General features: G+C 39.5%; 1 protein-coding gene across 14 annotated transcripts in view; it reads left to right on the plus strand.

Annotated features, from left to right (window-relative positions):
• The first annotated feature begins 4026 nt into the window (after positions 1 to 4026).
• Positions 4027 to 12235, plus strand: part of FKTN (fukutin) — a 93963-nt gene continuing 85754 nt past the window's right edge. For 9 of the 14 annotated variants that reach the window (XM_073021820.1, XM_037983238.2, XM_073021817.1 and 6 more), the window contains exons 1-2: positions 4069 to 4118; positions 10542 to 10644. The gene's annotated coding sequence lies outside the window, so the exon portion shown is untranslated. Of the gene's footprint in view, positions 4549 to 10541; positions 10645 to 12235 lie in introns of all 14 variants that reach the window. The other 5 variants (XM_073021821.1, XM_037983193.2, XM_037983165.2 and 2 more) reach the window with 4 other exon arrangements.

Consider the following 12235-nt stretch of genomic DNA (forward strand, 5'->3'; position numbering starts at 1 on the left):
CCCACCGGAACCTATCAGAGCCCACTGTGCCCGTGCCTACAAAAGGAGAAGAAACTTTTCCTGGGAACCTGCTGACTATACAAAGGACAAAGGCATTTCTATGCCAGGCCTTGTTCCCTTATCTGAGTGAGCTGGAGGTTTGTGTAAGTTTTTATCCAAATGGGCCGTAGGTTTTTCCATCTGTGCAGTCGTGGGCATGTCTCCAGGCACAACATCCTGTGCTAGTTCCCTTATTGGTGCCTGCAGCTTTTTGCCCAGGCTGCTTTTTATGTTATCTGGGATGAGGCACTGACCCATGGGCCAGGGGCTCTCCAGGACCCCTCTTGTTACCTACCTAAGGCAAGCTAACTAACAGGATCCCCACACTCTTGCTGTGTCTCTGTCTGTGGGATGAAAAATTGAAGAGCCAAGGGATGACTACTTGGAATCCATGTTCCTTTACCCACAGAATTCTATACTATGTTATCAGCCAGGACCCCAGAATTCCTTGGCTCATCAGCCTGAAGCTTGCCCCCAGGATATGTGCAGGCCTTTTGTCCAAGTCCATCCTGACAAAAGACTACTACAGATGTATATACCCCGATGGCTGGCAGTTTGTGGGAAGTACAGATGAAGCTTGGATGTGCAGACTGAGTTGTCCACATGCATGCCTGACAGGCCCCTGTGGCAGGCTTAAGCTAGAAGTAAAAAGAGACCCAGGGGATCAGGGAAGGGCAGGCCAACCCTAATGTCACTTTCTAGTACACGTCTGAAGAATCTGCGAATTGCATATTTGAACCTAGATTTCTGTTCCTTGAGAAGAAATACATGTTAAAAGTAGAAGAGTATAACATTTTCTTTGTTGGTTAACGCTCAGCTATTTAGACACTGAAAATGTGTCAGGGTTGGCTTTCATTTGTATTCTTGGCCCAGACCCTACAAATGTTAGGAGTGGGCCAGGATCCTTGCTTGTGTGCACAGCTGAGTGGTTTATAGAACATGAATATTTACTTGTAAGAGAGGCTGTTTTTATGCATCCTTGTACCCCCCATCTTTCAACTGTATTTGCTAACCAGGTTAAAGCATACTGACTGATGTTTGCCATGAGCTGAGGGCTCACATCTGACTTTTCAGTATGCTTGATAAGTAACACTGCTACCCATTGAGTTGTATATTTACCTTCAGTTATGTTTGTTCTGAAACCTGCTTATGCAGGTGGTAGTCACTGTTGTAGTCATATAAGTATGTAAACCAATTATATAAATATATAAACCAATATAAATATGAAATGAGTATGAAAAGATACTTATAAGTAGGGGAACCATTAGAGATGAAGAGTTTAAAAAGTTGCCAAATTAGTTGTGGCTAAAGTAATTGTGAGTGATAGGGGAAGATCTGTTTTTAAAAAATTCCAGGACTTCAAATTCATATTCCTTCACTTGTATCTTTAAGTTCCTGGTCCATTTTACAGAAACAGAAACTAGAAATGATGGATGATGCATTATTTCTATGGTGTTCTAAGAAAAACAAGTGAGATACTCTAATCAGTTGGTCCATACTTAAAATGAACTTAGTTCAAATCAGAAGATTGGCCATTGTAATCCTCTACTGAAACTGCCTTTTTAAAAAGGTTTATTCAGAACTAGATTTGTTATACACTTGAAAAATATTTACTTCTAAGAACCTGATAATTTTTCCCTTTTCCTGTTACTTTTAATTATAATTTCCAAATATACAGAAAAGTAGAAAGCCAGTGCTTTGTGCTCATCACCTAATCATTGTGAACATTTTGCCATGTTTGTGCCATCTATTTTGTTTTAAAATGTCACCTGTAAGTAAGCTATATGCATCAATGATGGTTTTTTTAAAAAGAGCCACATTCTGTTAACATTCTTAGCAAAATTAACAGTAATTCTGTACTATTATCTAATGGATCAGTCCATACTAAAATTTCAGTTGTCTCAAAAATAGCTTTTTACAGTTAGCTTGTTCAAATCAGGATCCAGACAGGGTCCACACATTGTACTTCTTTATATCTCTTAAATCTTTGATTTTGTAGTAGTTCCCTCTGCTTTTAAATGCCATTGATTAAAAAACTGAGAAATTTGTCTTGTAGAATGTCTCGTTTTCTGAATTTAGCTAGTTGCTTTTCTATATCCTGTGTTAGATCTAGAGTCTGAGTAAATGCAGGTTCAATTTTTAGGCAGGAATCCTTCACAGGTGTGGCTGTGTACTTTCTATCACATCAGGAAGTACATCATCTATGCTTTTCCCAAACTCAGTGAGATGAAGATGAGTGGGTTCAGGTGGTGCCAGTCTATTATTAAAGTTCCCCATCAACCTTTCACCTTAATTTTATCTATTGATGTTGCCCTTTCTATTATTTTATTAGGAGTTGCAAAATCGTGATTGTTTTATCATTCTCCATTTATTAGCTGGAATTCTTACAAGTATTTTGGTTACACTGAAATTCAGTCCGTACAAGAAGGGCAGGATAAATGCTTGATGTTTTCCCTTTATCAAGTTTTAGAATATTTAATCTTCAACCTGGCAACTTTCAATCGCGACTGAATTTTATTTTTTAAGGAGTCATTAAAAACTCAGGAATTTTTATATTTGATGTGTTTCAATCCATAGTAGGTATGTGATGCTCATTTTTTCCCATGTCCCATCACATTAGCACCTGTGTTAATGATGCCATTAAGCTTTGATAACTTCCTTCGTCTTGGTGTAACCTTCCACTTTTTTTTTTATTAACCTACTGAGTACCTACCAGTTCTGAGTGCGTTGGATAAGAGGACTTCTACAGTAAGCTTGTATGTACGTAGGAAATTTCTGGAAGGAAAAACAAAAAGTTGGTAAAAGTGATAACCTCTATGAAGTGAGGAAGACTTTTTCATCCTTTTCTTTTTTTTTTTTTTTTTTTTTTTTTTTTTGAGACGGAGTCTCGCTCTGTCGCCCAGGCTGGAGTGCAGTGGCCGGATCTCAGCTCACTGCAAGCTCCACCTCCCGGGTTCATGCCATTCTCCTGCCTCAGCCTCCCGAGTAGCTGGGACTACAGGCGCCCGCCACCTCGCCCGGCTAGTTTTTTTGTAGTTTTTTAGTAGAGACGGGGTTTCACCGTGGTAGCCAGGATGGTCTCGATCTTCTGACCTCGTGATCCGCCCGTCTCGGCCTCCCAAAGTGCTGGGATTACAGGCTTGAGCCACCGCGCCCGGCCCATCCTTTTCTTTCTGTATTGATAAAATTTAAAACAAAGCTTAGAAAACAAATATATGATGGGGTATTTTCCATTTTGTAGAAATAAATTATAATTACGGTAACTGGTTTAGTGATTTATGGTTTTCAAAGATTTGTAACAAGATTAATATCTGAGCCTTAACAACAATCTTTTGGATTACACCGTTAAAGAACCAAGGTGGGAGGATCACTTGCGGCCAGGAGTTCGAGACCAGCCTTGGCAAGATGGTGAGGACGCTCCCCTCCCCCCCGCCCCGCCTCGCTAGCCCCCAAAGTCTCTACAAAAAAAGAAAAGAAAAAAGTTAAAGAATCAGGTCCAAAATTGTATCCAGCCTTAAACTGGAGGGCAACAGGCCGCTGGATCTTTAATGTCATAACGGCACCTCAACTTCATGAGCAATAGTGAACGCAGCTGCTAGTTCCCACTCTATCCCCTATCTCTACTAATTGTATCCAAACCAACTTCAGGGAGTTACGCTGAATCCCTCTAGCAAAGCACACGCACTAAAAAATTACTCGTTTATCAGAAGTTCACATTTAATGGGCTTGGAAAACAGCTCAGCTGCTGCCTCCAGTTCATCGTCCGCTTTCGAAAGCGTTTGAGAACTTAAACTCTCAGACTGCCTCAGTGCGCTGCTGTAGTTGTTAATTAGGCAAGAGATAAAAGAGGGCTTTGGCTAAGTGGCTAGATTATAAAAGCGAGGAACCGCTAGGGCTCAGTGAACTTCTGGCTGTGAGGATGCGACAAGAGTCATAGGCACGCCAAAGCTGCTGCTGGACCGCAGGAACCTCCCAGCAGGAACCAAGCGAGCCTCCGCGGCTCAGCACTTGACGGCCGCTTTTGCAGCGGTTGCTGTGAGTGCCGTAAAGCAGAGCGGCTGCAGGTGCTGTTGAGTGAGGTAAGGTATGGGAGGCTCAGCTCGGCAGCCGGGGGTGGTTGGGCGCCTTCAGACAGGTACGGCTGGTGGCCCAGGTGCCCTTGCCGGGCATCCTCCAGCATTCTGGGCACCTGCCTACCCCTTGGTGGGGAGGCCGGCCACAGGCTGAGCGCGCTCCAGGCTGGGTACTCCTCAGTCAGTCCACGAGCATCGCGTGGCAGACTTCCACTTGGCCAGTCCTTCCCACGCTTCTGGGCGTGTCATCAGTTAAAATCTTCATCCTGGGACAGGTGAATGTTTGGAGGACGATCGAGACTCTTGTAGTAGCCGGGTTAGGGTAGTGACCCCTGACCTCAGGTGATCTGCCCGCCTTGGCCTCCCAAAGTGTTGGGATTACAGGGGTGAGCCACCGCGCCCGGCCTACAATTTACAATTTCTCAGTTAACATGAGGTAAGCCACATTTCTCTTGGCTTCAGTTTTCTCAGATGTGGAAAAAAACAAAAACAAAACCAAAAAAACCAACCTAGATGATACATCAGATTCTTTATGCTTTTGAAGATAGCACGTTTCCAGTAAGTAAAAATCAATCTATGAACAAATATAAAAGTGAATGATAGAGTAGTATATTAGAAATTGGGCAGATGGAAGCTAAGTAGAAAAGGCTGTGTTTGAGCTAGACTCTGAGGATGAATAGGGTTTGAACGGTTGGAAACCATCCCTGTTGGGCCATGGACAAAGATATCAAATGCAGGAATAAGCATTTATATTTTAGCGATTCTATTTGTGGACATATGTTTAGTTAGGGTAGAGGATTTGGGAAGGCTGGCATTGAATGATGAAAGAACTGTAAGTGGAAAGGAAGTGCAGGGTGTTCTGACAAGGAAGAAAAAAGGAACCGGGGAAATGCCGAAAGAATAATACACAGGACTTGATTTCTTGGATCTGGGTGGTGATATTTTTAACCTGGGTTTCTAAAAAAAGTTTAAGTGCTGTTGGCAAAAATGGGAATGCTGTTGAATTCCAGCATGCAATAGTGTACTGGGAATAAAGTGATTTAGATCGTAGAGTGCTGATGTTGCCAATAACTAGCCTCTTGGCTGTCCTTTAATTCTTCTTCTAGAGCCTGTTCTCCATAAGGTGATGTTGGGCCAGCTGATCTCTCTTGTCTAAATCCTGTACAACTAGAGACTGTGAGGATGGAGAGCTAGTTACTTTCTTCTGGATGGGGAGAGGAAGATAGTTGACAGAGAATAAAATTGTTAATTTGGGGCCGGAGGCGGTGGCTGATGCCTATAATCCCAGCGCTTTGGGAGGCTGAAGCGGGTGGATCACCTGAGGCCAGGAGTTCGAGACCAGCCTGGCCAACATGGTGAAACCCTGTCTCTACTAAAAATACAACAAATTAGCCGGGCTTGATGGCAGGCGCCTGTAATCCCAGCTACTTCTGAGGCTGAGGCAGGAGAATTGCTTGAACTCGGGAGGCAGAGGTTGCAGGGAGCCAAGATCAGGTCACTGCACTCCAGCCTGGGCAACAAGAGTGAAACTGTGTCTCAAAAAAGAAAAAAAAAATTGTTAATTTTGAACATGTTAAATTTGAGGTGAGGTTCAGGAAATAGAATTGAAAATATAGGTAGATAGAGTGCATAGACTGTAATTTAAATAGTGTTTTCTCTCACAGGTGGTAGTTAAAATCTTGAGCATGGATTTGCTTTCAGGGAGAGATTGTAGAGAGAGTAACTCTAGGCTATTCCCATAGACAGGAGGTTGTAGAAATTACTGAGGAGGCATGTGGATCTCAGAGGTAAGAGCAAGGAAGGAGTTCTTTTTTAAAAAAGTTACATATAGTTGTAGATTCTCAGGGGCCCAGTGTTGTTATTAAACTAATTTAACAGCATTTACAGCAAATAATAAGCACCTACTTCTGGGAATTCTGGCAGAAAATAAATAATGCAAATAGATATAATCTCCACTGCCTAATTGCCCACCCAGAAGTGATATCATTTACATATTTATTTATTCAACAAATACTTATATGTTTCAAGCACTGCTGGTTCTAGGGATATAACGATGAGCAAGGTAGACATTGTTCTTATCCTCCCAGCACATAAAGCCCTTAGCATCCACATCAGTGCTTTTCAGATTTAAATGTACATATGAATCATCTGAGGATTTTATTAAAATATAGATTATGGATCAGTAGGTGGGTGCTGAAAATTCTGTATTTCTAACAAGTTCCAATGTGATACGGATGTTCTTTGGACCATACTTTTAAGTGACAAGAATCTAGATCCTGTTTAGCAAATATGGCTGTTATTAAGCCACTACCACTACCCATCATCTGTTTCTCTTAGGATAAAATCATTTTACTCCTTATGAAAATAATATATGCTCATACAAATATTGGAACAATGTAGAAAAGTATAAAGAACCGTGTAAAAATCACTCCTAATTCTTCCTACCCAGAGATAACCGTTATTAATATTTTTGGGAACATTCATCCAGATTTTACGTACATACATTCACAATTTAAGTGTTGCACTAAGTACATGATACACTCTAAGCCCTGGGTTTGATTCTGTTTGCTGTATGGTTTTATTAAGATAAATACCCAAGTGTCCAGAACCAAGCAATTAAGTACCTGCATTCTTGAGGGAGTCACTTAAAAATAACTTGGGGGCCAGGTGCAATGGCTCACGCCTGTAATCCCAGCACTTTGGGAGGCTGAGGCAGGTGGATTACGAGGTCAAGAGATCGAGACCATCCTGGCTAACATGGTGAAACCGTGTCTCTACTAAAAATACAAAAATTAGCATGGTGGCAGGCACCTGTAGTCCCAGCTACTCAGGAGGCTGAGGCAGGAGAATCACTTGAACTTGGGAGGCTGAGGTTACCGTGAGCCAAGATTGCGCCACTGCACTCCAGCCTGGCAACAGAGCGAGACTCCGTCTCAAAAACAACAAAACAAACCAAAAAAAACCCTTGGGAGCCAGACAGTGTCTCATGCCTATGATCATTCCAGGTGCCCAAGAGGCTGAGGTGGGAGGATTGCTTCTGCTTAGCAGTTTGAGGCAGCAGTGAGCTATGATTATGACACTGCACTCCAGCCTGGGTGACAGAACAAGACCCCATTTCTTAAAAAAATTCTTCGTACTCCAAAAATGGGGAGACATTAACATAATTACATGTGGGCTCTAGTAAATGAATATTTGTCATTTCATTTAGGCTGAGAGAAGAATTTTTAAAGTTTTTAAAAAACAGTAGTTTTATTACAAAATCAACTGATGTTCATGTAAGATAAATAAGGAAAAAATAAAAGCACCTACACTCCTCCCAACCCAAAGACAATCCTTGCTGTCTTCACCTCCCTTCTTGCTAACCTGTCTTATCTAGATCTTTCATTTCAGCTACTCTCTTTCCAAAACACTCTTACACCATAGTCATTCAGAAAGGAGTCACTATGTATTTAGGATTTTTCTGGAGCATCTACTGGAGAGACTAAATTTCATTAGCTTTTTATCTTCAAGTGTCAGCATGTTTAGGTAGAGGTTATATTGCAGAGGATTAAGTGCATGAATGGTAAGCAGGTAAAGAAATTTCTTAACCCTTTGCAGTCTAATGTTTACTTCCAAGCTGCTGACAGTTGTGATAAGTTAGCAATGAAAGGAAAATAAATGGACAATAAGAAAGACTAACAGTATTTAGGGAAGATTTGATAGTAGCTGTTGCTACTGGGATATTTTTGGCTTTTGAGAACAGCTGAAAAACATTGATTTTTTTTGTTTTGGTCTTACCTCTGAATACATTTTCAGAGGCATTTTCTCTTTATGCCTGCCAATCTGCTACCTCATCTCTCTTACTATGACTTTTCCTAATTACACTACTCTCTTCCCTCTGTAGTTCAGCCTCCTGTTTTGTTTTGTTTTGTTCAGGGCATATTTGAATGTCAGTTCTGTTGTAATCAATTGCCTGTAATCAATTGCCTTCCTGTCCACTGCACAAACGAAACCAGTTCACTGAGCCCATGGCATTACAGTAAAGAAAGAGCTTAATTAACAATGATGCTGGCCGTGCAAAGAAGTTATTACTCAAATCAGTCTCCCCAAAGACTTGGTGGTTAGTTTTTCAAGGATAGTTTTTAGTTTGGTGGGCAGGGGACTAGGGAATGAGGGCTGCTGGTTGGCTGGGGATGCGATCATGAGGGTATGAAAAATGGTCCTTGTGTACTGAGTCCACCTCTGAGTAGGGAGCCACATGACTGGTTGGGTCGTGAGTCACTAGTTCACCTCTAGGTAGGGTCAGTGGGTCCAGAATGCAAAGGTCTGAAAAATATCTCAAAAGACCAATCTTAGGTTTTAGCCAGGGAAATTATAAATCCTGTGTCCTCTGGAAAAAAGACTGGTTATCATTTAACTACATTTTACCAGAATTCAGGTCCCTCTCATAATCTTAATCTTATAGTCTTTCATTAGTTTTACAAAGGCAGTTTAGTTTTGGAAAAGGTTACTATCATCCTTGCTTTAGGTTAAACTGTAAACTAAATTCCTCTCAAAGTTAGCTTGGCCTGTACCCAGAAATGACCAGGGACAGATTGGAGGTTAGAAACAAGATGGAATCAACTATGTCAGATTTCTCTTAGCTGTCATAATTTTGCGAAGGCAGTTTCACTCTCTGATTCATATCATCCATGCCTCTGTCTTACTCTCCGATATCCCCAAATAAGTCGGGGAGCCCACAGCATAAGGATATGGCTAGGCTAGCACATACCATCTTATGAACCTAAGTTAGGTGTCAGGGCAGGTTTTTGATTCCACTTCCCCCCACTCCTGCCTTCTGGATCATCTGTCTTGATATATCATTCATTCATTCAAACATTCATTCAAACAGACCCCTACCTAGGTGATTCTCAAAAGAGGGGTCTGGGGCTGGAGGAGGTGTCAGGGTAAAGCAGTTACCAAAAGTCTTTCATAGTAATACCTTCAAAGTACAGATGCAAATGTAAAAGGAAAGTTGAAGAATATGCAGTGCTGCTCTTCACTGTAGAAAGAGCCTGAGAATTATCGTGAACTCCTCATCCTGTACCTTTTTTCATCACAGTTGTGTATGGGTTTTATCTACTACTAGTTTTTTCCAAGCCTTTTCACATCTTGACACATAGTAAATTTGACCAAAAAAAGATGAAAGTTAAAAGAATGTATTCTTGGCTGGAGGTGACCTACTCTTGGGGTCTAGCTGCCCCAAAGACTGAGAGGATTGTTAACTCTGACACCGTGTAACCCATTCGTGGTTTAGTTGGTAAGCAGATCTACCCATTTCTTTCTTCTTCATTGCCAGATCTCAGTTCATGCATTAGTTATGCCCTGCTTCCACATCATCTAAGAATAATTCTATGTCATAATATACCATACTTACATATTAACCTTCTCATATTTGCGTTAAAACTTTAAGATAGTTGGGCTACTTAAACTTCATAACACCTCTCATTACATCTTTTTTTTTTTCCTGAAAACATTTGCCATTTCTCTCCCAACCCCAGCCTCATTTTAATTTACTATCTCTGCAGTGCTTTTTGTTTTCTTTTCCATTAGAGATGATATTCTGTCTTCTTTAGGAAACTTCACCTAAGTGTAAGTAAGGAAATGAATGCTATCCTCCCTAGTGTTTTTATTATGATAGCTAAAATGTAACATATAAAAAGAAGTACATATAGACATAATATTTTTGTTTCAGTTCTATGCCATATCTCTCCATAGGTTATTTTTAATATTTTTAGGCATTTATTTTTTGAAGGTTGGAACCAGGCATGAGAGTTTAAGGGCCTTTAAACGCTTTTAAAAATCTTTTTTTAATATTTCAAATTCTGTTTTATTGGAAAAATTCTTGCAGAACAGAAAACCTGCATTTAAATAGTTTTCTGTTCTCTTGAGCATTGTACAGTGTATTTTTAGTATACTTATCATACTTACTATTACCTGATGTTAATTCAGCCAGTTTTAGGCTGGGTGAGGGAGACGATTCATATACACTAATAGCTATAATGCAAACTAGAAACTAGTAAAAGCCTCAGGGTTAGTTGACTCTCCTTGTGCTTCCATAGTAACCCGTGCTTATTCCTTCATTGCAACTACACTGTATTGTTATTGCCTCTATATTTATCTCTGATAGAGTCCATCATAAAGTAGAACAGTGGTTCTTAATTGATGTGGGGTTGGTAAGGAATGGGGCTTGTGCATTTTAGAAAAAATCTTCTCATATTCTTTTTCAGGTATATCACTGTCTACCACTATCACTACTGTCCTTCTTCTTTTGAAAACTCCTGTACTCACCTGTAAGCTCTTTGAAGTTAGAGAAGTGTATCTTATTTGTCATTTTATCTCTAGGGCTTAGCATTGTTTTTTTGGCATCTGTGCCCATTAAGGTAGACAGTAACTATTTATTTCTTGCAGAAAGGTAAAACTAGGTTAGAGGTGGAGGGAGCACTTCTAACCTGGAAGAGTATTGAAGACTTCATTGAAGAAGTGTCACTTGAGAGGATCTATGGAAAGAAAGGTAAACTAGTTTTATGGAAGTAAATGAGAGCATTGCAGACAAGACGTAATGGGCAAAAACACAGAGGCAGGAAAGTGCAGGATGTATTCCAGGAATACTCATGCAAAAACCATGGACTATGTGAAGTATGAGAAAGCTTATAGTAAGTTTGTCTGTATTCAGTCAGATTGTGAATACCCCTTAATACCATTATATGCAATTTGAACTATTTGTAGGTGGTAGGGAACTATTGAAAATTTTTGATTGTGGTGTTACTTGATTTATCTGTCAGCAACTTGATACATCTGTCAGTGTATAGGTAAGATTGTGGATAAAGAGAAAGTGGAGTCAGGGACATCAGTTAAAATTAGGACATTAGGTACATAGAGTTTAGAATGACAGTGAAGAAGGAAAGAGTTGATGCAAGAGGTATTTTAAAGCTAAAATTAACATACTATGGTTTCTCTTTTTTAAGTATCACATTATTTTTAAGTGGTTACTGAATATTCCTAATGAAGAGGTAGTTCTAGTAAAAAGGAACATTTTGATAGGCGAATCTTTCTCTTTTGCAACTGAATTGCCTTGGCATTTATAGAAAATAAATAATGAAGTAAAGTTAATTGGATGTCATCTTGATAATAAAAATATAGTTAAGTTTTGGATGATGTATTTTGGAGGTTTATTTTATGGAAGAATTAGTTGTAAACTAGAGAAGAAAGAACAAGATACTAATTTAGATTTTATGCCTGTAGTAGCTTATATAGGCCTATTATGTGTTCTTTCCCATTTATTAATTTGGGCTTAGAAGAAGCTGAGTGATGGCCTACTCTGAATGCCATTTTAGATTTCACTAGGAATCAGCATACAATACATTAATGCACTATTTAATACAAGTACAAGAACTTGAGTTGAAATCTTGAAAATGAAGGGTAGTTTCCTTGTTAATCTTGTGAGCTGCCCTTATCAGAGTATAGGTTGAGCATCCCAAATCTGAAAATTCAAAATCTGAAATGCCCCAAAATCTGCAACTTTTGTGTGCTGATATGATGCTGAAAGGAATGTTCATTTCAGATTTTTGGATTTGGGATGTTCAACTGGTAGTGTAATCCAAATATTCTGGAATCCTAAAAAGTCCAAAATACCTTTGGTCCCAAGTATTTTGGATAAGAAATACTAAACCTCTATTTGATAATTGTATTTTCATGGGTTTTAACTGAGTATAAAAACTAATACCATCATCAATGTTAATTGATACTGTTTTCACAGTTTTGGGAGATAGAAAATAATTATGATTTATTAGGTTATCTTTGCTTAATATACATTATCTATTGATCAGGTGCATTGTTCACATCACTATTGGTATTATTTCTCTTAAGTAGTTTGTTGACTTTATATATATTTTGTAGTATTTGCTTTATGTAGGCATCAGCTCTGGAAGCTCATTTGGATTGTTTTAAAACCCCAAACCAAGACTTGATTTTAAGATGGTAAAGACAGTTGTCTTCTATCTGAAATTACCATGAAGCAACAAGGAAAATGAGAGAAAGAGATGTAATTACATCTTTGCTGAGACTAGAAGACCTGTAACTCCAAATAGAAATATTTGAGAAAT

The sequence above is a fragment of the Chlorocebus sabaeus genome, chromosome 12, assembly GCF_047675955.1.
Source record: "Chlorocebus sabaeus isolate Y175 chromosome 12, mChlSab1.0.hap1, whole genome shotgun sequence".
NCBI classification, from domain to species: domain Eukaryota; kingdom Metazoa; phylum Chordata; class Mammalia; order Primates; family Cercopithecidae; genus Chlorocebus; species Chlorocebus sabaeus.